We start from the raw sequence: 26886 nt of genomic DNA, 5'->3' as shown, positions 1-26886 counted from the left end.
TGTAGAACCAATAACTCTTTCACCCATGCTCAGGGATTTTTTTCTTCCCTTTTTTAATCATGAAAGATATTTGCATGAAAACAGGATCTTTGTTTACTAAGGATTGATCCACTTGCTACTTACTACTGCTTCTTCTGCACCTTGGTGACATCATAGCTCTGGCTAAGGAGCTAATTTTAAAATCACAAAGGATTGTGATTTCAAGTAGAAGCAGCTAACCTCTTGTGAAACAAAGATGCTGTTTTCAAGCCATTGTTTCTGATAATAAAATGCAAGAAGCACTAAACACCTAAAATGTAAAATACATGTTTTATTTGAAAACAGATATTAACATTATCTATGATTCTCTACTTCTTAAAGCTGCAGGAAAAAGTTAGACAAATAAAAAGACAAAAGAAACTAAAAATGAAATTTTGAATGTTAACAACATGCTTTCTCTACACTTTTGCCAGTGTTGTTTGCCCACAAACATTGGACAATCATATTATCATGATGTTATACCATCCTCATTTCATGGAGTGATAGCAGTCTAAAAATAGGCTTTGAAGATGGCACGATGGCATATTTTATCTAGACATTACTTCTTTTTTGCAAATATAAATCCACTTATAATGTTGTTATCATTTAATTATCCCTACATAATTTAGCATTTTGCTTACATTTTGTTATTTCTGTTATCACAATTAAGAATCAGTTTTCAGTGATTTTAATCTCAGCAATGTGCATATATGAGGATAACCGTAATCGTTATTTATAAGAGATAATTAGAAATATTCCTTCACACAGCATGAGATAAAATTCTATATCTCATAAATTCCAAGGTATTGGACAAGTAAGAAGAATATAAACGGATTCATAACACATTTCAACAAATTTATACAATTTATAAAATCTTATAACAAAATTATAAATGACCATTGAGAGCAGCTGGGTGATGTCCACACTTTGAATGAGATTTCAGAAAAGATAACAAAACATGGACATTCACATTTCCATGGTTCATGTAACCCATGAACCATAGGCTGGAGCTAGTGTGCCACTTCTGTATACTACTGAGGTAATCACACACAGCATGGTCCTCTTTCTTGTGATTATTTGTGACTCTCCTGGGCTTGAATACAACAAAGTGTCAGAAAAGAGAAGGCTGTGGATCAGTGGCTTGGGTGAACTATTTAGTTTTACTCTCTCTGGACCACAGACTGCATGCCCAGCCCCAATTACCTGAATCTGTATGCCCAGTTCTTGTGTTAAAGGAGGACTGGGAGAAGACAAGAGCTGAAACTGGGTTCACATCTTATCATTATTTTTACAAAGCCAACTCATATGCACCTGCCACAGTGGCAGCATAGTCTAGGTGTATGTAAAGATATTGTTGTTATGGGTACTATCCATAAGGATACTTAAATCAAAAGAGCACTCTTCATCAAGCACATATATGCTAGGAACTGTGCTCAGTACATTACATACATTATCTCATATTTACAATACATTTTCAAGGTTTTTTTTCTCTGTTATGGAGAGGATGTGATTGAGACTTGGAGGAGCTAATTAAACCAACTTTACATAGCTGGTGTGGATACACTGGGGTTCAAGCCCATCCCAGGTCTGTCTGACTCCAAATTTCTCATTTTTCTTCCTAGTTCAAGAGGTATTTGACATGGATTTAAAAACTAAAAAAGATCCAGTATTTTACCAACACCCTGGCTGAAAAATCTGTAGATTTGCTTATTCGTTCAGCAAACATTGGTTGATTAGTTACTCTGTGATGATTCATCGTTTGTGAGAAGACATGTAGTTTTTTTTGTTTGTTTGTTTTTCAGAAAGGGTGGTTTAGAATCTCAGATTGATTCAGAGATAAACTGATAAACCTCCTTCCTAGCTTCTGCGTTCTGACCATGGCAAACCACTCAACCCTTGCATCTTCAATGTGAAAAGGTTAGATGTGACTATTCCCATGTTTGCTTCTAAAAGGGGAAACTCTTAATGCTTCCGTTCCAATTCTCAAACAGTATCTACTGTTATTCTGTATCAGATATACCAGTATCAAGCTATTGTTAATTAATAAGCATTCCATGGAAATGTGGGCTAAACAATGACTTCATTACATGAGCATAATCTATTTCATACATCTTTGCTTATCCCCAAGATTTTTTACATGTAAAATGTACTAAGTAGAGTGCTCTGTTGTCATCTGAATGCTACTTAATGCTTGCCTTATTATACCTAAGTGAACAGTTATTGTATTAGGTTGCTAGGGCTGCTATAATAAAGTACCACAAGCCAGTGGCTTAAGAAACAGAAATTTGTCTCACAGTCCTGGAGGCTAGAAGTCTGAAATCAAGATGTCAGCAGGGTTGATTCCTTTGGTAGTCTATGAGGGAGACTCTGTTCCATGAATCTCTCCTAGCTTTTAGTGGCTTGCCAGGAATCTTTGGAGTTCCTTGGCGTATGGCAGCATAACTCTAACCTTTATGTGGCATTCTCCCCTTGTCCCTGTGTCCAAATTGTCCCCTTTTATAAGGACACAAGATATATCGAACTAAGGCCCAATTAAATGATTTCATCTTAACTTGATCTTCTGCAAAGACCCTACTTCCAATAAAGACCATATTGTAAGGTATAGGGAGGTGGTTAGGACTTCAATATCTTTTGGGGAAACACAATTCAAGCCACAACGGTGATCCTATATAAAGCTTGATTTCTTTAGATGTTTCATAAATTTTAAGCTCAGATGTCTCCTTGTTGCACTAACTCCAAGTGAAGGACCATGTAGCAACATTGTCACTGGAAACACACAGAAAAAAAGGCAAGACATGGCTTCATGTTTAGAAAGGGCAGGCATTCAGCAAAGCATTGGTCTCATGGAGCAAGGGCCTATGCACTCTGTTTCTGTTGCATAGACTTCCATGCCAACTGAAACTTCAGCTATCCACACTATGCACATGTTAAAGACAGATACACTTTTCCATTCAATCAGGGACAATTCCGTTCACCAGTACCAAAATAAACCCTGCTGTGTCATGTAGGATGGTGGCCTCAATGAGATACATCTTGATTTAATGGAGAAATAAAAGTGATATAAGATCATAAGCTAAGACCATCATAAGTGCATACAAGCACCGTATACTTTAATACTCCCAAGCTGCTTTTTAACTCTGAGTGAAACAATTTGTCTAATGTCTACAGAAATGGTTCAACTAATTTCTTCCTTTAAGTAATATCAGCCTGTCTACTATCATACACCTTAGTGGAAGCTGCCTTCTTTTCTTTGGTTCTTTTTTTCTATGTTGGAACTCTGTGAAAATATAGGAATGGATGTAGTGCTGATTTCTGAATGGCAGGAACTCTCCCACAGAAATAAAGCAAATCCACACTTGATTACTGTCTTTAGAGACCCTTTGCAAGCACCGGAGTCTGAAAATGAGTCAAGTGGATGATACCAACCTGCCTCAGGCAGTAAAAAGCAGCCGCAGCTTTTCCCTGTTCCTCCATGAATAATTCCTTCATTCAATCACACACAATTTTTGAACACATATTTGGTCTCATGTTCACTGTTTTAGGTTTAAATAGGGTAGTGGGTATAGACCTCATTGAAAATGTAACACTTGAGAAAAGACTTAAATTACAAAAGGCGTTGATCATGAAATATATATAAAGAATATTTCAAGTAGAGGAAACAGCCAATGAAAAGACCCTAAGACAGGGGCAAGTCTGGTAAGCTCAAGGAATAGCAAGGAGGCCAGGGTGGTTGGGGCAGAAATAATGAGAGGAGAGGAGTCAGAGTGGAGGTCAGGGAGGAGGTAGGCGCCAGTTCACAAAAGGCTTTCTTGGATATTACAAAGACTTTGACTTTTACTGAAGGAAATGGAGAACCATACCAGCATTTTGAACAGAGAGAATGACCAGACTTTTGTTTTAAAATCTCTTTACATTGAAAGTCATTTGTACATCAAAAGTGAGTGGACAAGAATTGATAGCTTAAGCCAGTTCAGCACATGGAAATGGCCCTTCACAATCCCAGCTCAAATCTCCAACTGCTAATAAGTTTGGCGCCATTATAATTTTTTTTTAAAGAAAGGAACACCTGGGCATCATGGCTCACACCTATAATCCCAGCACTTTGGGAAGCCGAGGCTGGTGGATCACTTGAGGCCAGGAGTTTCAGATCAGCCTGGCCAACATGGTGAAATCCCGTCTCTACTAAAAATACAAAAATTAGCCAGGCGTGGCGGTGCACATCTGTAATTCCACCTACTGTGGTGGCTGAGCCATGAGAATCACTTGAACCCAGGAGGCAAAGCTGGCAGTGAGCCAAGATGTTGCCACTGCACTCCAGCCTGGGCATCAGAGCGAGATTCTGTCAAGAAAGAAAGAAAGAAAGAAAGAAAGAAAGAAAGAAAGAAAGAAAGAAAGAAAGAAAGAAAGAAAGAAAGAAAGAAAGAAAGAAAGAAAGAAAGAGAGAGAGAGAGAGAGAGGGAGGAAGGAAGGAAGGAAGGGAGAGAGAGAGAAGGGAGAGAGGGAGGGAGGAAGGAAGGAAGGAAAGAAGGAAGGAAGGAAGGAAGGAAGGAAGGAAGGAAGGAAGGAAGGAAGGAAGGAAGGAAGGGAGGGAGGGAGGGAGGGAGGAAGGGAGGGAAGGGAAAGAAGGAAGGAAAGAAGGAAGGAAAGAATGAAGGAAGGAAGGAAAGAAGGAAGGAAGGAAAAGAAAAGAAAAAGAGAAAGAAAAGAAAAGAAACAGAGATTATGCACATTGTATAATATTTATTTTAGGGCAGATCCTTCCCTAAAGTTATATGAGCTTAGATTTTATTTCCTACTCATTAAAATTAAAGAGTTGATTCTGACAGTTATCTATAAAATTACATATATACAGTATTAATATCTGTAGGAGTCAGCCTCCATGGTGATGTAGGATGACTTTTGCCCATGATATTCACATCTTTACAGTGAAAAAACAGTGAATCATGACTGGCCAGTATGAGCAATATAATATGGCAGAAGTGATGGTGTGTGACTTTCAAGGCTAGGTCATAAAAGGCATTGTAGCTTTTACCTTGTTCTCTCAAATCACTTGCTTTAGGAAAAACAGCCATTGTGCCATAAGGAGAGGGCCACATGGAGAGGAACCAACTTGCCAGCCATATGAGCAAGTCACCTTGGAAGTGGATCCTCCAGCCCCATGCAGGCTTTCATTTGACTGCAGCTCCAGCCAACAATTGGTGACTGCAACTCCCTGGTGACATGCAGCCCCATGGGTGACCATGAGCCAGAATTGCCCAACCAAGCTGCTTCTGAATTTCCAATCAACAGAAATCATAAGAAATAAAGTCCTCACTATTATTTTAAGCCCTGAAAACTTTTGTTACTCAATCACAGATAACTGTTATATTCCAAATAATCTGTACAGTGATCATCAGTTAGCTACTGCTCAAAACATTTACTTTTGTGAGATATGCTTTTGAATTTCTGAACTCAACTAAAAATTCAGTAATAAGATCACAGCCGGATAAAACTACATCAGGAAGTTGCAAAAAAAAAAAAAAAATCTTTCATTTGACCGATATCACATTGAAAAAGTACTAATTTGAAGTGATATAATGTTGGAGAAAGCATGGACTTTGAAGTCAGAAAAAAATGGATATGAATAGTGGCCATATCTAATAATCTGAACAAATTACTTAAACTGATCAAGCCTCAGTTTCTCAATCTGTAAAACAGGGAAAATAATACTTAGCTTACATAGCTGAGAGAATTAAGTGAGATAATGTGTAAAAATAACTTTATTCAATAAACATTAGTTTCCCTTTTATTAAAATGAATCTGGGTCATGTTTGTTGTGTAAAGACAAATACTCTAAAAATAATAATTTAATATATTATGTAAGCTTTATTTACTTGTCTCATGGCTAATATTAATACTAATATTAGGCTTGAAATATTAGTATTAATACTAACAGTATTAATATTAATTAATATTAGTATTAATGCTAATATTAAGCCTAATATTGAGCTAACCAAACTCAAGAGTATTTATAATCAGTGATTCATTTGTCATTGGCCAATGAAATGGCATTTACATTTTGGAAAGAGGAAATAACTAAATAAACACATTGCCCATTCAGATTACCCATAATATTTGTGTGACTTCTAAGGCAAGGTCAGATATGAAACTTATTTTTAGTCTGTTGTTTTTCATCATAAATGTAATTTCAATGTCCACATGATATATGGGTACTTACATGGATGGACCAAAAAAATCTAAAAAACAGAAGTCATCATTAATTCAATAGCACGATTAACTGAGTTTCTGACCACGAATTTGGAAATATGGTTTGATTCACAATTAATATTCATAATTATCTTATTAATAATAATCTCATAAATAACATATTGTCTTATAGGGCTAAAAGGGAGCAAGGAGTTAATACCAGAATCTTGATCCCAATATCTATAATATTCACCAATGCATAGATTGTGTTATTAAACACAATCTATAGGCCAGGTGGTGGCATAAGCACTGAAGGTATAAAAACGCAAAATGAACCTGCCGCTGCTGCCAAATAACTTAATATCTAGTGTTCTCTCTTTGATTATTTCTACAATGTAAAATTGACAGATGATGAAGTATATTTTCCCAGTTCTTTTATTTATCCTGCCTGTTTTCATAAGTTTTAGAGAGGACTTTAAAAGAAAGAAGAATGGATTGTTAACTGATATGATTTGGCTGTGTCCCCATCCAAATCTCACCTTGAATTGTAATAATCCCCACATGTCAAGGGCAGGGCCAGGTGGAGATAACTGAATCATGGGGACAGTTTCCCGAGAACTGTTCTGGTGGTAGTGAATAAGTCTCAGGAGAGCTGATGGTTTTATAAATGAGAGTTCCCCTGCACAAGCTCTTGTGCCTACCACCATGTAAGACGTGTCTTTGCTTCTCCTTTGCCTTCCACCATGATTGTGAGGCCTCCCCAGCCATGTAGTACTGTCAGTTCATTAAACCTCTTTCCCTTATAAATTACCCAGTCTCCAGTATGTCTTTATTAGCAGCGTGAAAACTAACTAATACACTGACCAAATGTACAATGAAGTAAACAGTACCCAATCCAAGGTTCCCCCCAAATATGGTAAGCCATGGGCATATAATCTAATTATTTGAAAGAAAACAGATTGTGCTGGTTAAGAAATTAATCTGTATAAGTATATCAACCAATTAATTTATTCTGAAAACATGTATTCTCATGAATGATGCTGCCTGACACATTATATATATAGTGCCTGTGAAATGAGAATGATATTATTTTGGCATCTAGTTGCCAGGATAAATGGTACATCACTTTGAAATCACTGAACTAAAAATAGTAAAAGGGACTTTGGACTTTTTACTACCAAGGACACTTGATATCTTTTAGCGGTTTCCCCCATGAGTTCTATTGTTTTGTTTTTGACAATCAAACTACACTTAGTTAGTCATAATGGTTCTACTCTTATTAATAAAAAGCTATTTATTGCCAATCAGAATGTGTGATTTGCACAAGATAACTCAGTGTTGTCAAAAAGGGAGAGGTGAGTTTATATCAGCCAAACCAAGACCAAAACCAGAGATGTCTTAGTTAGGTTGTGTATATTGTGATTTTATGTCTTATTTTCATTAGACTTCTTTAAATACTGAAAGTGAGTCATTCCCCTATTAATTCCTCCAAAGATTCCAAATGAGAAGAACTATTCAGATCCAATCACCTCCTTTGAAAGGCGATCATGACGAGAAGGGCTAGATGACTCGTCCAAGGACACAGCTAAATAGTGGCATAAGCTGGACAGGAAATTAAGTATTAAAACAAAGACCAATGCCTTTTCCCCACTGTGCTAAAATGATTGGATGTTTGCTCATGACAACTACCAGCTCAATCAGCCAAATCAATAAAAATTTCAATCACAACTGTTGCTTGGTATACACAGATAAGCCCTCTAAAAGAACAGGAAACTCTTAGATACTTAGGATAATGCTAAACAGATAGGACACCTAATAGAAAGACTTGTTATGCAATGTTCTCCCTCTCAAAGTGTCAGTGTCAACCAAAGAGGTGGTTCTGCTGTTTATTGTATTTTAACTCCAAAGATAACCTCATATTTACCATACCATAAATTCTCCCTAACAATGTTGTATAATAACATTAGAGTTGTATAAGAACATTAGGTTCTTAAATGGTTCTTATGACCATGAGGAAAAAAAAATTTTAATAGTAGGTTTAAAACCATAGCTTTCTATGTCAAAATTCTCTGTTCTTTTTTTCTATGCATTTTAAAGTCAAGTAGCCTATACAAATTTATAGGAAAAGTGCTTTCGCTTACTTTTAATGTGTCAACTTTGGAGCCAGTCTTCATTTCTATGTTAATCACTGTGGTCTTTATTAATGGATAAATTACCTCAACTATGTAACAACTTACTTACAGTACAACAATAACTAACAATTAGGGACAGAATTGGTTCACTCTTAAAACTCAGAGACTAATGATTAACTAACACAGCTGAGTCCAGTTTGAATTGGAATGGCTTTGAACTCATAGAATTGAGTCCTTTCGGCTTATGATCAGACTTCTTGTGTATTCTACAATAGAGTGTAGAAAAATAAACATAGACTCAATGTTCGACATAAGCTATCATGCTAAGAATGAATTTATAAATCACTTAAAATGGTAAAAAGTAAAATATAACTGAATAATATGATGATTAGGTAATATAAAGACCCAGAGTCTTTAATGTTATTGATGTTAGGCTCATCCGAGTAATCGACATATACAACTTTTATTCTACAAATAACACCATTGATAATTTGACTTAGTAATCTTAAGTTATGTTTATATGGTTGTATACAATATACTACAATATACATATAACCTCAATAAGCCCCACAGGCTATGTGGAGCCAACATTGCACTACAGTTACGATGGAACTGGCTTAATAACAATGATTAATTTTAACTATAGATTAAGTATCCTTTACCCAAAATGCCTGGGATCAGAAGTGTTTCCAATTTTGGATGTTTTTGAATTTGGAAATATTTGCATATACATAGTGAGAGATCTTGAGAATGGGACTCAAGTCTAAACACAAAATTCATTTATGTTTCTAATATACCTTGTATGCATGGCCTAAAGGCAATTTTATACAATACTTTAAATTATTTTGTGCAAGAAACAAAGTTTTAACTGTGCTTTGACCGAAACACATTACATGAGGTCAGGTGTAAATTTTCCACTTGTGGTGCCATGTTGGCCCTCAAAATGTTTCGGATTTTGGAGCATTTTGGATTTGGGATTTTCAGATTAGGCATGTTCCACCTGGATTTAGTAAACTGAACTGTGGTCAAAGTAATTTTTTAACTGCTGTGCTATTTTATTTATTGTCATCACTGATAAAGACTAGCTTCCCCATAAATACTTTATAAATCATATCACCAGTTTAAGGCTTATAAAAACTATTTTAATTCTGTGTGATTTAATGCTTTCAATAATCCATCAGGATTTTTCTTTAGATCTTTAAGAGGACTGTAATGAGTTCAGAGATGTTAGAAATTAAATTTACAGGATACTCACAATGAGAGCAAAAGGAATATTTCATCACCCCATATACATGTACATACAGCATTCTAATGTAGTAGATTGTTTTACTATCCCAAAACATTAAGATGTGAATGTGACTCCTCAATTTCCCTGAAAATTATGTGGGTGAAGGGGGAGAGGGCCAGTGCCAGCACCATCACCATATGGTTTCAGGCTAAAATTGTAAAAATATTTTCCCGTACTTCTATATCATTGCTAACTCAACAATTTTAGTCTCTTCTTCCAAAGTGGGTAGAAGGGGAAGGAAAGAAACACTAAGTCAATGACATTTTCATAACAAACTTTGGAACACTGTTATGGTGCTGTTGGATAGCTTGAGGACATTTTCCTCACCCTCAGCTCAATGTCTAAAAATACTTGTAAGGATTATTGTCAAAAACCATTTATGACTTCCTTTTGGAGGATAAGAGAATAATAAACTTCAGTCTTGTAAATATCATTATCAGAATAGCTTCCATAAAATTCTTCTCCTTCCTTTCTCATTCTTAGGCTATTTATTTTGATGAAACTGAGCTTTCTAAACCTATCAAAGAAGATTTTACTTGGACCGACTGACTTCCTTCCTCCTTCCATCTTTTCTTCCTTCCTTCCCTCTTTTCTTCTGATGCTTATTCACCATATATAGACTAAGCATTTACTATATGCCAAACACTGTTCTAGGTGCTAAACAGTCAGAGGCAAATAAGGGGGGGAAATCCCAAGCCAATTATGGAATTGAGCTGGAAGCAGGTGCAGGGGGAGGAAAGGGCATTAAGAGATGAGCCCAAGAGAAGAGCCATAATACAAACAAGAAGAATGATCTACCAAAGGGATCCAAAGACCTCAGATCTTCTGCACAGTGTGTCTAGTCTCACATTATAGTCTTACCTTTCACCTGCTATGCTCAAATGTATCCTAAAGTAGAACTAGGCACTTAGACAAACCAACAGCTACAACAACAGAAACTTTAAACCCAGTGCAGCAGACATTAAAATCTTCACCACTACAAACCATTTGCACCTTTTAATTCCTTTCAGCCTGTCTGCCACTGTGTGATATGGGCAAGGTAACTATTATTCTCTCCATTTTACAGATGAGTAACTTGAAGTAACTTGAATCTTAGCAAAAGACTTGTTCAAGGTTACAAAGTTCAACAGCAGAACTTAAGATCTGGAACATAGACCTCTGATTCCAAATGCAGAGCTTTTTCCATGCATTATTTCTCCACAGTCAGAATATATGCTCAACGAAAGTATAATCTAGCAACTGAATTCAAACCCTGGACTCCAGTGACTGCTCTAGAATATCTACATAATGGAATATTAGAAGGCAACCAGTAGGGAAAGACTTCCTTGAAGTTGCATAGGAAACATAGTATATTTACTTAGATTGTTTGCACTCTCTAGGCTCTAGGCTGGTGTTGCTAGTGATTGTGAGAACTCCTGGAGTAGACAGAAGAGTAGAGAAGACACATATTGATAATGAATTAAACCCCAAAGGCAACACAGATGTCTGTGACAAGTTGTCATGTGAAACAGCATCCCAGCTTCTACTTCCAGAAATCTTAAAGGTCTTATTTATTAATCAGGGACAATGGCTCTTGATATACCACTTAAGTCCACACCTCCAGGGTTTTTCGCTGTGATTGAGTTGAAACAAATTGCACTTGCTTCTGTGGTAAAGAGACCTGGTTAAATAGACTAGCGTTCCCCAACTAACTGCTAGCTAAATGAACGCCTTCCCACCAAAAACCAGGTATATTCTGCAGGACTTAGAAACTGAAGTGACACCATCTTGAGACTTTAATCAGAGATTTTCGTGGTCAGATTTCAATGTCACCTGATGTGATCATATTTGAGGGGATTATTTTTGTATATGTCCAGAAATTCATTTGGAAGCAGTGAAAATATTCTCATTCTTCATGGTAAAAAAATATTTTAAAGCTCAATATGTCACATTCACTTCCATCTCCATAATTTCACCTTGCTTCCTTGTTACTAAAATGCTTCCTACTCAAATCAATCTGATCCATCTAAATGCTACATGCTTAAAACCAGGTAGTACCCCCTTAACTCTCTCACAGCACCCAGCACAATGCAAGGCCCACAGGGTGATCTATATATTGGTCGACTTATTTTTTAATGTATGATATTGAAGATTGCTCTTTAAAATTCATTCCACAGGATAGTAGATAATGTACATTTTTGCTGAGACTTCCTGCAGGCGATGCCACACCTTTAAGGGATCAGGTCACTGGCTTTGAGGCTTAAAGCTCTCAACTCCAAAAGACACAGAGGGACAGCCCAAGTCATTCAAATAAGCTCACGATTTTATTGCATTTGAAAAGTAAACAATAATAAACAATTAAAATGGCAAGCTATAAAACAAGTATAAAACTTCCCAGTGTTCCATGATGTGCTGCTACTACATTAGCTTCATTGTCTATTGTTCATGGTGTTTGGCAAGAATACTTTAGGTCTGAAGGTTGCTTAAGGAACACTGGGAGTGCCAGACCTCTAGATCCATGTCTCCCATGAGCATATCCCATTGAGTACAGTTTTCTTTTTTTTTTTTTTTTTGAGATGGAGTCTCGCTTTGTTGCCCAGGATGGAGTACAGTGGCGCGACCTTGGCTCACTGCAACCTCTGCCTCCTGGGTTCAAGTGATTCTCCTGTCTCAGCCTCCCAAGTAGCTGAGATTACAGACACCTGCCACTGCACCTGGCTAATTTTTGTATTTTTAGTAGAGATGGGGTTTCATCATCTTGGCCAGGCTGGTCTCAAACTCCTGACCTCATGATCCACCCGCTTCAGCCTCCCAAAGTGCTGGGATTACAGGCGTGAGCCACTGCGCCCAGCCTGATTATAGTTTTCAAATTTTAAATTGCTCTAACTTACACTCTGAGCATAAACGTTAGACCAGCCATGGGCACTATTTTATTGATGGGGTACAATATGAAGAGATTTCACTGTAGGGGGAAACATCAACAAATCAGAAGTACAGAGATGATCCCAGCAAGCCCAAAATGAGAGGGGCAGATGTAGTCATTAACACGATTTCTGATGAATAAACATACCCTCTTGTATTATTTTGCTGTTTGCCTGTTCTTCATGCTGTGTCTCTTTGGCAAAAGAGAGCCAATATCTGGGTCTGAAAATGACTGTTAATCACAATTTTAAAAACATATTTTAGCAAAGGATGAAAACACTCACAAATGCAGCTGAAATTTTTAAAGAGAGAGAGTGAAAAGCAACCCCCACCCCCGCAGCCAAAACGACTCAGTGTGGGCACAGTGTCATGTTGACTCATCTCTGAAGACCAACAGATTTGTAAAATCATCAGAAATGAGGTGGCTGGCTCTGATTACCATTGTGATTTGGGGGTGTATTTATCCTTCGATAGAAAATCTGTTCAAATGAATTCTCCCACATATATGCCACCCGTCAAGCAATGTGCTTGACAGTGATCCTCATAAAGAACTGAGCCTTGTCAGAGGGTATCTTTTCATTCAAAGGTACCAAATGAAAGATGGAGATGTAACTCCACACCAAATTTGGCCCTGTGAAAAGAAGATATAGAATAACTGTCTGAAAAGGCGAAGAGACTTTGAATAAAATAGGCGAAGACCAGGAAAACAATAACCTTGAATGGAAAATCATGAGAAATATGATTAAGGTAGGTGTGTGAAGGCCAGGAAGCTAAGGTAGGAAATTAAGAGGATAGGGAAATTTAATTCTCTTCTGTAGAATATCAGCCCCTTACCTCCTTACCCATCCCTTGAGACAGATTAGAACTTAAAATGCCTTTAATCTCTGGTAGACAGGTTGCAGCACCAATAGGCTAAAATATTCATGGGCAACAGCCTGCAAATTCTAACAAACCACATTAACTGCTTAGATATACTAAGGATACCAAGGTTACCACCAAATGCCATTAACTCATAGTACCATATGATGTGCTTACTATGCAAATATGTACATACGTGTGAAGTCTGATTATTATAAATAACTCATTTCCCAGCTGCGTACACACTCTACAGAGAAAATGACACATTGCCTATCACTTAAAGAAGCCAAGTGAATGTGATTTATAAAATCAGACTTCCAAACCCGTTTCTCCTGATTTTAGGTTTTGCGGGGAACATAAAAGGAAGTCCCAACGGAAATGAGAGTTATTTGGCATTCAATAAACAGGTTTATTCATGGACACTACAATATCAGAAACCAAGGCTGGCCTTCCTTGGAGCTAGTTTGAGTGTTGACTTGGTAAACTATGAATTAAGCTGAATCATTTCACTGGCTCAGGAGGGAACAGAGGCTGCGAGTGGCTAAATGGTTGCATACTATCCCGCTTTCTCTACACATTAGCTAATTAGTTGGCTGTCTATATGCAAAGCATTGCTAGATACTCTCCCAAGGAAATAAAAAAATCTTCACTCCTCATTTCAATAGGTCCAGTCGAGAACCTAGCCCCTTCTCTCCTTGCTTTGGGATTGGTTTTGTCTTGGAGAAGACATAATTTCCACATATCCACACACACCTCACTGTGGGTACCTCATATCTAGTTCCTAATCTAAATTCTCCAGGGATTCCTCTGTGATCCTGACTTCCCAGCTTCAGGCTGCATCGCCTTCCTCCTCTTGTGACTACTCTGTCCCCAGGCTCACCCTCTGGCCCACCTCAGCCTGGATGTCTAGTTTCTTAGCACTTACCTAATTTGAACTACTTATCTCTTTAGCCCCAAGTTTTGTATACAGCCTTGTTTTCACTTCTCTTTGAGCTAGCTTGTGCTCCCTCTGCAGGATTACAGATTCCTAGAAGCTCTACTACCATCATTGGAATGAGGGAGGCATTCAGGTTTTGAGGTATCTGAAAGGTATGCAGTTGAAAAGGGACCCTTTTTAAGAAGATAAGTACACAAATATAAATGTAAAGTTATAAGCAAAACTTTGGAGGGGAACCATGAAAGTGAGGTGACCTAGAGCTTCAGTTTCATCCATCTCTTAACAAATCTGCCTCTGATGTGGATGCCATCATTCTAGTGGATTGCCATCAAAGGCTTTTGGCCCGTCTTCTGAGAAACCCATCTATTTCTACAGCACTTAAGACTTTTTCCTTGAGAATTTGAGATTTTAATAAAACTTGAAAGTGTTTATGCCCATAAGAGATATGCAATCAATATCTGCAAATGTAAATAATGAAAACGATAAGATGTGATCACAGGGGCCCCAAACTCTCAATGCATAAAATGTAGGAAAAAGAAACTCATGAACTCCACCCATTATGTTGGAAACTGCTACTGCTGCATACGTAGCTTGACAGCATTTGAAATAGCTCCTCACTAGATAGTATTAGAAAACCCTTGTTTTGAGTTACTGATAGCAAGAAAATGACACTGACACTGGCAATTTAGAAAAGGCAAACTCAGAGGCTAAGTTTAGGCTAAGGAAATTACAGAGTACAAGAACACTTCTTCTGTCCTTTCCTTCCACAGGTTCCTCAAGCTGCCTCTCCCCACTGGCCTCCCACTTTGCCCTCAGTAGCTACACTTTGGCCAGCGAGTTCTCAAGCTAATTTCATACACAGACAAGTGAGCAAGAATCTTTGCTCCTTTTGTTTCTGAGTTCTTTGAATATTGCTGTATTATAGCCTCAGGATTTCTATCCATAGTTTGCCCTAGGGCTATTATAACAATGTACCACAAACTGAGTGACGTAAACCACAGAAATATATTATCTCAGCTCTACGACTTAGAAGTTCAAAATCAAGGTGTTGATAGGGCTGGTTCCTTCTGAGGGTTGTGAGAAAAGGTTCCAGTCTCCTGTTCTTGGCTTACGGATGGTTGAGTTTCTTCCTATCATGTCTTCCTTCTATGCATGTCTGTCTCTGTCTCTGTATCCAAATTTCTCCTTTATTATAAGAGGATCATCCTGGATTGGAGCTTACCCTGCTTGCATCATTTGAACTTGATTACCTCTGAAAAGACCCTGTCTCCAAACAGGGTCACATTCCTCTGTACTGGAGGTTAGGACTCCAAAATATCTTTCTTGGAGTATACAATTCAACCCATAACAAAACTATTAGCAGCTCTCTTTATTAGATGCCAAGAAAAAGTATGTGCAGCTAAGGTGACCATTAGTTCACTGAGCAAAGCAGATATAACCTTAGGATGCCAAAGGGATGTCTGAAGACTGCATTACACTAACGCAACAAACAGACTGAGAACTAACATGATGTTGAGTAACAAGTTTAAATTTGGCAACAAATAATGTAAAATTGCATAACTTTTGTTGTTTTGCTTCCATGTTCGTGGACATTTGAACAAGTAAACTCAATACATTATAGCTTTTTGAAGGACAGACAGTCCATAACCTCCGACAAACTGCAGTTCCTTTAAATGCCCCTCTGCCAGATAATTTAGGGCTCACAGAAAAGAGAAGTTAAGACTTATCATTTACCCCTGAAGTGTGACATTAGGCTTTAAATGTATTTCATTTCTGGATAAAAGATTATTTAGTGCTTACTTTTTGGAGCATACATTAGCAACACAGGACCTAAGGATGGCATGTGAGATCGTTTTAATTGCTAGGAGAGCCAGTCACTATTAACTAAATGTCATCCTCCTGAAAGAGTGGCCAAGTACAGTGGTCCACCTGACTGGCAATTAGAATCTTGTCTCACCTCTTACCATTAAAATGAGGGGCTGAAACATTAGCACACCAGAGTGAATGAAGAGGGTAAATATGATTTGATAATCATGAAAATGAAAGCCAACTATCAAAGCAAGAGGAACAAGATATCAACCCATTGCATTTAGTGCCCACCTAGGTGAATAACGCTTGATCAGAGTGATGCTTCGAAAGGAGTAAAGGGTGTCTATCCACCCTTCTTTGACTTCTTGCATCTGCTTGGAGGATTCCTTTGACCTTTGTTTTTTACCCCCTTTCCCTCCTTCCAAAATTTACTTTTGTGACTGCTGTGGGTGTTTGGGTTCTTATTTTAATTTATTTTAAAGTTTGATTTAAATTTGGAACCTGCATAAGACTTTTGACATTTATTTCTGGGGGTGTTTTCTGAAGCTGGATGAAGTGGGTGTTGACTGACAGACAGGTTGCTATGGGAACAGCTGTCATTGCAGAGACTAAGGCTTTATTTCGTACTCTTCTTTTGTCAGGCAAAGGTTTGTGGGATATTTTAAAAATAGTATAAGTGCCCCAGAATTAATAGGAAATTGTTCAGTGACTCTTTTCTAACATACCTATCAAAACCTGCAATAGTTTTCATTCTGTACTGCTCTGTTCTGCATATGGATTCATCACTTTTTTCTTTAAAACAAGTGCTTTCCCATATGGTTTTCTCTCATTGGTTGTTTGTCCTTCACATTTCCCCTATGATACTGGCCCTAATAAAATCATACAGGAAAGGAAATCAAAGTAATAAAAGGCATTCAACAGTCGTCCCAAACAAATTTTCAACTACTGTAACCATGGACTTGGGTCACCTATCCGCTCCATCCTGGGGCTGTATTTACTGGGCAACTTCTTCATCTTAGGATGTTAAAGAGCAAATTCAGGTGATGAGAAAATATATGCAAGTTAAAAGAGGAGCATATAAGTTATCTTAGACTTAAGTTGGTTCAATTATTTTTATCTCTATTCATTTATTTATTCTATACCTTTAGTAGCCTCCTGGAGATTTGAGTAGATGATTAAATAAGATTCAGAAGTTCTACATCAAATCCTAATCAGCCCCAAATCTTCTATTTCTCAGGTTGCTCATTCCAGAGATTCATTACAGCTCCCAAACCAATTGAATTCTGAATACATTCCAAGCATCACTTAGAAAAATGACCAAAAAAAAAAAAAAAAAAAAAAAAAAAAAGCAGAAACACTATTGAACAATCTGCTCTGTAAATAAAGAAGATCGACCCTTCTCTAAACTCAGCTTTCTATGAATCAGAATCCAATCATCTCTTTTCTTTACAACAGGTACCTCCCTATACTACTCCACATATCCACACAGTGCAGAACCCTGGGTAGGTTAGCTTCTGGATTTCTGAAAATAGTGCAGGGGCTGATTGTTTGTATTATTTTGTGTTTTTCTGGCTGCATTCAATTTCTACCATCTCTTTACTGGTCCTTCTTCACTCCCTTTTACATGAATGTCAAATTTTGCATTTGTTAAGGGCCATCATCCAGACACTGCTGGAAAAGCAAAATTTCACCTTAATAATGTTTCAGATGTACACTATGTAAATAAGAATTAAACTCACAGTTTAGACAAAGTAAAATATATAAAACATAAATTTATTTCCTTGAAACTTGGCTCAAACTAGTATCTTTTCTTTCATTATTCCATTGGAGGAGGTTTATAGGGTTGTTTTTCTCTATACAGGAGCGCTAAGTGTTTATGTCATCTTGATACATGGAAATTTCCTTAATTAACTAAAATTGTGTACTCCATCATATTTTCTCACCTCCTGAAAATACCTGTATAAGATGCAAGAGATTTGTGAGGATGTTAATTATGTATGGCAAGCATGGTTTGATATTTCAGGAACCTGAGATTTTGTTTGTGTGGGGGATGAGGGGGAACAGCTAGGTTTTGTTTTGTTTTTGTTTTTGTTTTTTTTTGAGATGGAGTTTCAATCTTATTGCCCAGGCTGAGTGCAATGGCATGATCTCGGCTCACTGCAACCTCCACCTCCCGGGTTCAAATGATTCTCCTGCCTCAGCCTCCTGAGTATCTGGGATTACAGGTGCATGCCACCACACCCCGCTAATTTTTGTATTTTTAGTAGAGATGGGATTTCGCCATGTTGACCAGGCTGGTCTCGAACTGCTGATTTCAGGTGAAAGGGGGGGACTAGATTTAAAATGAGAAAGAAATGTGCCTGGAAATTTTGTGTTGATGTTACCTTCCCCTTCTTATAGCTGATTGGTGGAGGAGAATGGAAGGGAGATCTTAGAACAGAGAAAAATGATGAACAAAATAAAAGAGGTTAGGAAAAGAAGCAAGTGATAGTGTGAGAATAAAATTCAATTGAAGAAAATGTTTAAAAGTGCTGAGAATATATTATCATAATGTAGACTGAGATGCTCTGCAGATTACTCATCACAAATATAACATTATTCATATATTTTTAATGAAGACAAGTGTCGTTTCCTTTTTGTGAAGATTGTATAATGGGACAATTACTAAATTCGGAGTCAGATGAGCTGGAATTTGGCTTCTCATGTGATCTCACATGTGATCTTGGGCAAGTAACAATTTAGTTGAGACCATCTCATCTTTAAAACAACACCCTGCCTCCCTTACAACCCAGAAAGCATTTAGAAAAACTATAAACTACTCTCCAAATCTAAGTTATTATTATTGTTTTCATCTTTCTTCTCCTTCCTTCCTTCATTCTCCAACTTCTACTGCCAGTTATCATCATCATCCTCATCATCATTGTCATTATCATCACTGGGGGGAAGTCTCTGGGCTGGAAATCCTGTTTTAGCATTTGTTCCCTGTAGCCATACACTTATAAATGAGTACATTGATAAGTAATAAATTTGTAACAATAAGTAACAAATTTATAACTGAATTTGTAGGAGTAACCATACCTACAAATTCAGGAAAAGAACCCTCAAAAGAGTTTTCCTTATATCTCCTCTATTTGGCTTTGCTGATCACATCTCTAAAGCTAGGTGTTCTGCTATATTTTGCTATAAATGGATCCAATTTGGCCAATGGCATTAAATTATTAATCTGGGGTAAGCAATGAGTATTTATGTAATTCACTTGCAAACTGTAATTGTCAATTAGAATATCTGATGCCTATATATCTAGGCATACGTCCATACAGTTTATCCTCATGCAATACAGGACAATTGAAAATCCAATAGGTAAACTCTTTTACTAAGAGACATAACTGAAAAGCCTGTTGTCACTTTTTAACAGACTGCAAATCAATAAGTGATGTAGGGCTTTACTTTTTGGTAGCGTTAGGATGTTGACTTCAGCAATAAGCATGCTATAGATCAGAAGTTGGGACAGAATGCTCTGCTATGATATACAAGTAAAAAGCTTCTTATTTTAGAACTGTAGACAGTTAGCTTATCCAATGACCAGCTCTACAGCTGTACTATCTTGTGGAGTAAAGTGTAATCTATGGCCATCACACTAGTCTTTTCACTACAGCTTCTACCCAGGGAGGGGGAAAATGCAATACATTACAGTGAAAGTTACCAATACACAAATGCGGAAAACCTAATATAATAAAAACAACCCCTCTCAGCCTCATTCACACTGAGAATAAATGAAAATGTTATTATTCATGCTGCTGTCAGACCGGATCATATCTGAGTCACATCAGACACATCTGAATCTAGCTTGATTTTTTATTTACAAGATCCCTGGAGAAAAGAGAATCTACAGAACTCCAAAAAAAAAAAAAAAAAAGGGAGAAAACCACTCCACGGTTCGCAGTGTTCACTCTCAGGGCATTTTTGATTATCCTGTTTAAAGTCATGGAAAGAGGGAAAATTAGAGTTTAATTTCCAGGTTGACTCCTTCTCAAATTTGTTATTTTAGGCAAGTCACCTAACTTTTTTATGCCTCAGTTTTCTTCATGTGTTTGTAATGAAGTAACAATAGTATCTACCCCATAAGATTTCTGGGAAAAAATCAATTAAAATAAAAAATTCTTAAATATCCTGAAAACTCTATTATGCTATATAAATGTTAGTTGACAGTAATAGTTCATAGAGGCAGCAGTAGCAGAAACAGCAATAACAAAAGGCACACACCATCGATTGCATAACCCCTCAGCAGGGCCATAATCAAACACGTTAATATTCCTGCAGCAAAAGATATGAATATTGACACTTAGTGGAATAAACAAAAGAATATAAATTGCCTGCTGTCAGTCAAGGTCAGATTCTGCTGCCAAATAAGTTTCGTGGCCAAATGTATACAATGAATTTAAAAATAAAAACCAGCAACAATTCAGAATTATGGATAAATAGATATTGCATTTGAACTAATAAACCAACATACGAACCACACTTTACTATGGAAATAATGGTTATTAAATGTCTTCCTAGCCATTCTGCATCTCAATTAAATTATTCTCACTTCACTTTCCTTCCTAATCTAATACCTCAACTTTTTTTTTTTTTAACTTATCATTCCATTGCCCTTCTTTTAATACTCTCCAGTCTCCACATTGCTAGGACAAGTTTTCAAGCATAATAGGAAGACAAACACTCCCAAATACGATGACAGTGTCCTAGACTGGTCCCATTTCCCTCCAACCCATCCTCCACCCAGCAGCGAGAGATCTTCTTAAAATGAAAATTGAGATGTGACACCTTTCTGCTAAAATCTTTCAATGCCCTGCCATAATTCTACTCAACAAGATCTAACTTTTTTAATATCGTGCACAAAGCCTTTTCTGAGCTGGTTCCTGCCTCTCTTTCCAGCCTCATTTTGCTGCTCAGCTCCCTCCTTCCCCATCCACAAAGCCCATATTCCAGGCCAGCCAAATGACTTGCATTTGTGAATATACAATTTCACAGTGAATATACAAGTGAATATACAATTTCTTACCTCTGCATTTTGCTCACACCGTCCCTTCTGCTATGACTGTCTTTCCCCAGTTAGGTCTGCCAGGTAACTATTACTCATTCTTTGTTCATCCTCTCAAAAAAAAATGTCATCTCTGAAGTCCACCCTGTCCTTTCCACATTTCTTCTAACACTCATGCTGTCTTTAGCCGGTGGCCATCATGCCCTTATCACATTGCCACGTGGACTGCATTGTGGCACAATTACTTGCTATAATTATACATGTACTCCCCTTCTCAGACTCTTAAATAGGCATCCTTGGTACCGCAAACTGGCACAGGCACTTTACAAAGCGAGTGCTTAGTGAGCATCTGCTTCATGAATAAAAGTGCTTCCTATAACTTTTCATCAAAACTACAGATGTTCAAGGTATATGAAAAGCCACCACTCACTAACTTTAAAGTTGGAGAAAAGTTCAGATGTCTTTTATTTCTCAGATAAAATTTAGGTTTGTTCTCTAACTGTAGTTCTCATGGAAGAACTATTAAACAGTCTGGTGTTCAAGTTGAACAAAATTCTCTGCTTTTTACCTTAGTATATTCCTAAAACTAGAAATACAAAGCATTCAAGCAGGTATCACTAGCACTAGACGAAGATTGGAATTTAACCAACAAGAGTTTGATTTCAAGTTGGAAAGCTTTCAGAGAGAGAAAAATGCAGAGAGAGGACTTAGGTCCATAGAATTTTTCATAAAGGCATGACTTTCCCACCACTTCCAGGGGAGTTACTTCATGTGTTGGTGACATTTGCTCTACATGACAATGTCTGAAAATCCCTGGCGTCTACCGCACAAGCATATCCATGGTAAGGAGAAAAATGTTCCAGGAAGAAAAATGCTTAGAGTGTGCAAGGATAGTCTTGATAGGAAAACCTGCAAGGACCGAAACACGTCTGAAGGACTCAGATACTATTCAGAGACACTACTAACTAGTACATTCCAAGGGTATTTGGGATGAATAATTAAAGATACTTTATGTATTAGGAAACACTGAGCCTGTCATATTGGTTCTTTTCTTCCACTTATCATTTTTGTCTTTATAGAAACCAGGTTTCTTTTTACATTAGGAAGAGCAGAGTCATCTCCAGGTGAGAACGGCTCTGTCTTATCTTATTCATGCTCTATGACCAGTATAGTGTCTGTCTCATAGAAAGCTCTTGTTTATTGAACAAAACTAAAAATTTTCACTTAGAGAACATATTTCAAAAATCTCTTTCTACATCTTAGCTCTAATTAGAAAGTATTTCTCATGTACTGATTTGGGTGACTGCTTAGAGTTAGGGTATGGTACTTTTTTACCCGAGGATCAGGTACCCAGATAAAATGACCTGAACTCTGGTATCCCTAATACTACTTGCCATGGACCTTCAGCCACACGCTCAGTCAAAGTCACAGAATAAGTAACAGAACACTCTCCCTTTTCTCCTCTTCCCTAAATCACAAAGGTCCTGGTATGCCCTCACATGGTTTTGCTCAAATAAATAAGGAGGCATGAAATAATCCTGGGGAAAAATAGTACTTCAGTGACAATGAATTAACCACTAAGGAGAGCTGATATCACAGTACCATATTTTAAAAATAAAAATGTAGGAAAACTCCAGTAAAATATGACAAATTAGCAGAACTTCTGGGTGGAGTTTGTAAAATACTTATCCATCAGACACAGTCTATCTTCTGCCTTGGCCTAGAGTGCTATTGCTTAACTGTAGGGATTATCTACCACGACATTTTACGATGAAGAAACTGAGTCTTGAAAGGTAACTTATGTGAATTCACACATTCTAATATCCAAAGAGAAATACTGCCTTCCTCTCCTTCATATCAGAGCTTTGTCTTGATAATAGCCCTACCTGAAATGGAGAAATGACCAGTATCTTCTACCCTCCACACAAAATCCTCCAAAGATGAAAGCACAATTACAGATTTTAGTGGGCCCAGGACACTTGTTCGAGGGGAGCAAGGACAAGTAGAACAAGAAGTGAAATGGGACAGAGGAGGTCTTTCTCTTGTTTAAGACTTATAAGGTGCTGTTGAAAAATCTACAGATAAGCATCTTAAATCATGGTAAATTACACACTGCATGCTGGTGACTCGGTCATGGAAAATTATGAAGCTACGTGATGTCTCATTTGTTGTGCTGAAAACAAATGTAAATAAATTACTGAGAGAATCTCATTTACATTTAGAAATTCATCCTGACGCATGACATGACTACCAATTTTTTTAAAGATACTTTGAGAAGAAATGCCACTCATTAAACCCAGATCATGAGGCTCATAGTATGAGCTTGATTTGGTACAGGGTTTGCAAAGCAAAGAAAGGCTACCCTTTCATATTAGGAGAACCCCCCAACCCTGCCACACATACATATACACACACACACACAGAGAGAGAGAGAGAGGGACAGAGAGAGATACATTCACTCACACAAAAGGGAGAGGAAGTAGCATTAGGCTCATGGTAGTTTCTCTGTTTCTAATGACCCATCTGCTGTTCCTCACGTTCACAGACAACACTCCGGACCCACTGTTAGTGGGACTAACTGGTTGCCCCGTAGAGGGGATGGTTTGTGGTGAGCCATTCACACTCTCTCACCCCATTCCACCCGTGACCTAAGGCAGCTGGCAGGGGTTAATGGGACAGAATGGAGTTAACTGGCTCCTGCAGGGATCAAACCCATGACCGATCTCATTAACACTCTGCTTTGACCAACTGAGCTGCAAAGCCATGGACTCTCATTGAATAGGAATTGGTCATCAAGTGGCACAGATGCCCTGCACTAAGATGCAGCTGACCTGAAAAGGCAGATATAAAATACAGGAGATTGATGGGATTTGAGCAAAAACCTTGAAGGGCTTCAGGTCTAGGGTAGCTGTTAGGCTTGTTGCCATGCTTAATTTATCCCATCCACCTCTCCATGACTCCATTCAAATCACCCAGGGCAAAAGCAAGGACTTATGAAACAGGGACAGAGAGTTACAGCACATTGAATGTAATGAGAGCAAATCAGGCAAGCACTTAATAAAAAGTTTTGAGAACTGTTTTATACAGTCTAAAAAGCTACAGCTACGAAGGATTGAACCATTGTCTCTTGCTGACATTACACTACACTTATGCACAATATTGCTCCTTCCACATCGGTTAAAATAACCCATCCTAATGCCCTGTCTTCTAAGTGAGGGCCTGGGACTTAAACTTTTTCCCTCTGCAGCTGTGACTATGGGCTCGCTTTCCAGCTCTTAAATGTCCTCCCATCTTTTTTCTTTTCCCCATTCTAAATAGATACTGCAAAAAGTTGTTAAGTTTTGCTTTCCACCCCACAAGGGTAAAATACAACCATTTCCTAAATAGGGATATTATGGTGTGCTCGGCCTCATCCACAGCAGAATATTTACATAAGCCTGAAGAGGTCTGAGAGTTTATTGGTTAAGGGAAAAATAAGCAGGCCATGAAATAATTATTTTTCATTGTGCCCTGCCAAAGCCATTCAGCCAAAGGCTAAATTGAGCTGCTATTGTGATTATTTGAACTGTGGAGCCAAAAGTCTTTGCTGCAAAGCATCCCAGCTGTCCTAAATTTTGTTCTGATGGTTAGTTTTCATTCTGGCTCAGACCCTGCCAAAAAAAATGGTCCCCAAAATAGGCGGGTGGAAGGGTTGCTTTATCCAGACCCACATCAATTACCGATTTAGGGCCATTCAGAGAACTTGATTATTAACAAATCACTTCCTGAAACTGTTATGACAGGATTCCCATATGCAAACGGCAAGTCGCTCATTTGCACACAGTGAGGTGAGGAAATTAAAACTAAGATTTCCCAAATTTACTGATGGTCGCTTTTTTTAATGCTGATTGTACTTTACGGCAAATGAGTTTTTCCCCATGGTCCTCACGGCTGGAAGGCTGCAGCAACAGCAGTTGCCCAGGCTGGATTAATGGTGGCATCGACCCTGTGCTTGCCTGGCACCTCAACAGGTATGTCTGGTGACTGTAGCATTTCATGACTGAGTAAAATGGCCCTTCTAGGGCTTTAGGAAGCAATGTATGCTTTGTTTTGTTCAGTGTGGCATCCCCCACATCTGGAGCAATACCTGTCCATTATAGGCACTCAAGCTGTATCTACTGGAAAGAAGGAAGGAGGAAAAGAGGAAAGAAAGTAAGGAAGGGATGGAGGAAGGAAGGAAGGCAGGGAGGATGGATGGAAGGAAGGCAGGAAAGGAGGAAGACTAACAATCCAGTGGAATCTAGAGTTTAAGTTAGTGTTGTCTTCTAAATAAATATTCCTTTTGTGTGCTGGGATGAACACATTTCTGAAAGCTAATCTAGTGTGGAGGCACAGAAAATAGCCAAATCTGTTACCTTTTATCAAACCATTACTTTTTTTCTACTCTGGCCGAGATCCATTCACAATGGAGAAAAGAAGCTAATGCAATATATTAATTTAATGTATGTACTATCAAAAAGTACACAAACTTGAACAAAAACCAATGTGTCTCTAAAAGATTCCCTAAGATTTTCCTGCCATTTACCTCTCCATTAATATATTTCAGAAATGGAATCAGCTGCAATCATATAGCAATACCATGTGAACCGATAAGGCCCATCTGGAGGGTACAGGAAGGAAAGCAGAATACCAGACACCAGGAGGAGGGTTCCCAGAGCCTCTCAGGGAAGCTATTCCTGTTATCTGCACCTCCATGGCATCCAGAGGGACTTTCCTGGAGCTTCAAGTTACTCCCACTTCTGGTGGGAGAAGTTCGATGTGCCATGAAGCCAGGTCTTCAGTGCAGGGGTAGAGCCTGGAGACACTGAAATCACCCTTTGGAGTGAGGGTGGGTTTTTGCCATTTCTGGAATTACTTGGAATGAGGGCAAAATCTTCAAAAGCGAAATGTATATAACATCAGTTGCAATTTACAAAGTCATTTCCACCCATATGCAAACAACTCTGGAAATCTCCTTCCTTGGGGTGCTTTCCTGGAACAATCACAAGGGCATGGACATCCTTGGTGTGTCTCTGTCATGAAATGATTTGCTCCCTGCCCACTCACTTCCCCACCCCGACCCTTGCCCCAAAAACTAGAGGTTAGGGATGGGAAAGGAGAATATTTATCCATCTAACAATCAGAACCTCTGTCAAACATCAGCCATCCCTAACTGTTCATCAGAGCTAACTAGTTCCAGATCATCCTGTGAAGTCACCATGCGTGCCAATGCACGAGCAGATGAGCCATCTTTTAAACAGAGATGGTAGCTAGAAGATACAGCCGTGACATACAAGGAAATTCAAGATATCATAAACCTAAAAGATACATTTGAAACACAAAATGGTTTTGTGGTTAACAGCAGGGACATAACTGTGGGGGGTTTTCAAAGAAATTTACAGCTGTACAGCAGGGCACTGTGACTCACACCTGTAATCCCAGCACTTTGGGAGGCCGAGGCAGGTGGATCACGAGGTCGGGAAATCGAGACCATCTTGGCTAACACGGTGAAACCCCGTCTCTACTAAAAATACAAAAAAATTAGCTGGGCGTGGTAGCAGGTGCCTGTAGCCTCAGTTACTCGGGAGGCTGAGGCAGGAGAATGGCATGAACCCAGGAGGTGGAGCTTTCAGTGAGCCGAGATCGTGCCACTGCACTCCAGCCTGGGCGACACAGCGAGACTCCGTCTCAAAAA

General features: G+C 38.2%; 1 protein-coding gene across 9 annotated transcripts in view; it reads right to left on the bottom strand.

Moving 5' to 3' along the window:
* ESRRG (estrogen related receptor gamma) overlaps positions 1-26886 on the bottom strand; it is a 641686-nt gene that overhangs the window by 499673 nt on the left and 115127 nt on the right. For 2 of the 9 annotated variants that reach the window (XM_025358727.1, XM_025358791.1), the window contains exon 2: positions 2313-2784. The exons of the other annotated variants lie outside the window; for them this stretch is intronic. The gene's annotated coding sequence lies outside the window, so the exon portion shown is untranslated. The remainder of the gene's footprint in view (positions 1-2312; positions 2785-26886) is intronic. 9 annotated transcript variants of the gene reach the window in all.

Source organism: Theropithecus gelada, chromosome 1, assembly GCF_003255815.1.
Source record: "Theropithecus gelada isolate Dixy chromosome 1, Tgel_1.0, whole genome shotgun sequence".
NCBI classification, from domain to species: Eukaryota; Metazoa; Chordata; class Mammalia; order Primates; family Cercopithecidae; genus Theropithecus; species Theropithecus gelada.
Note: the sequence above shows the minus strand (reverse complement) of the source record. Positions and strands in the feature narration are given on the sequence as shown.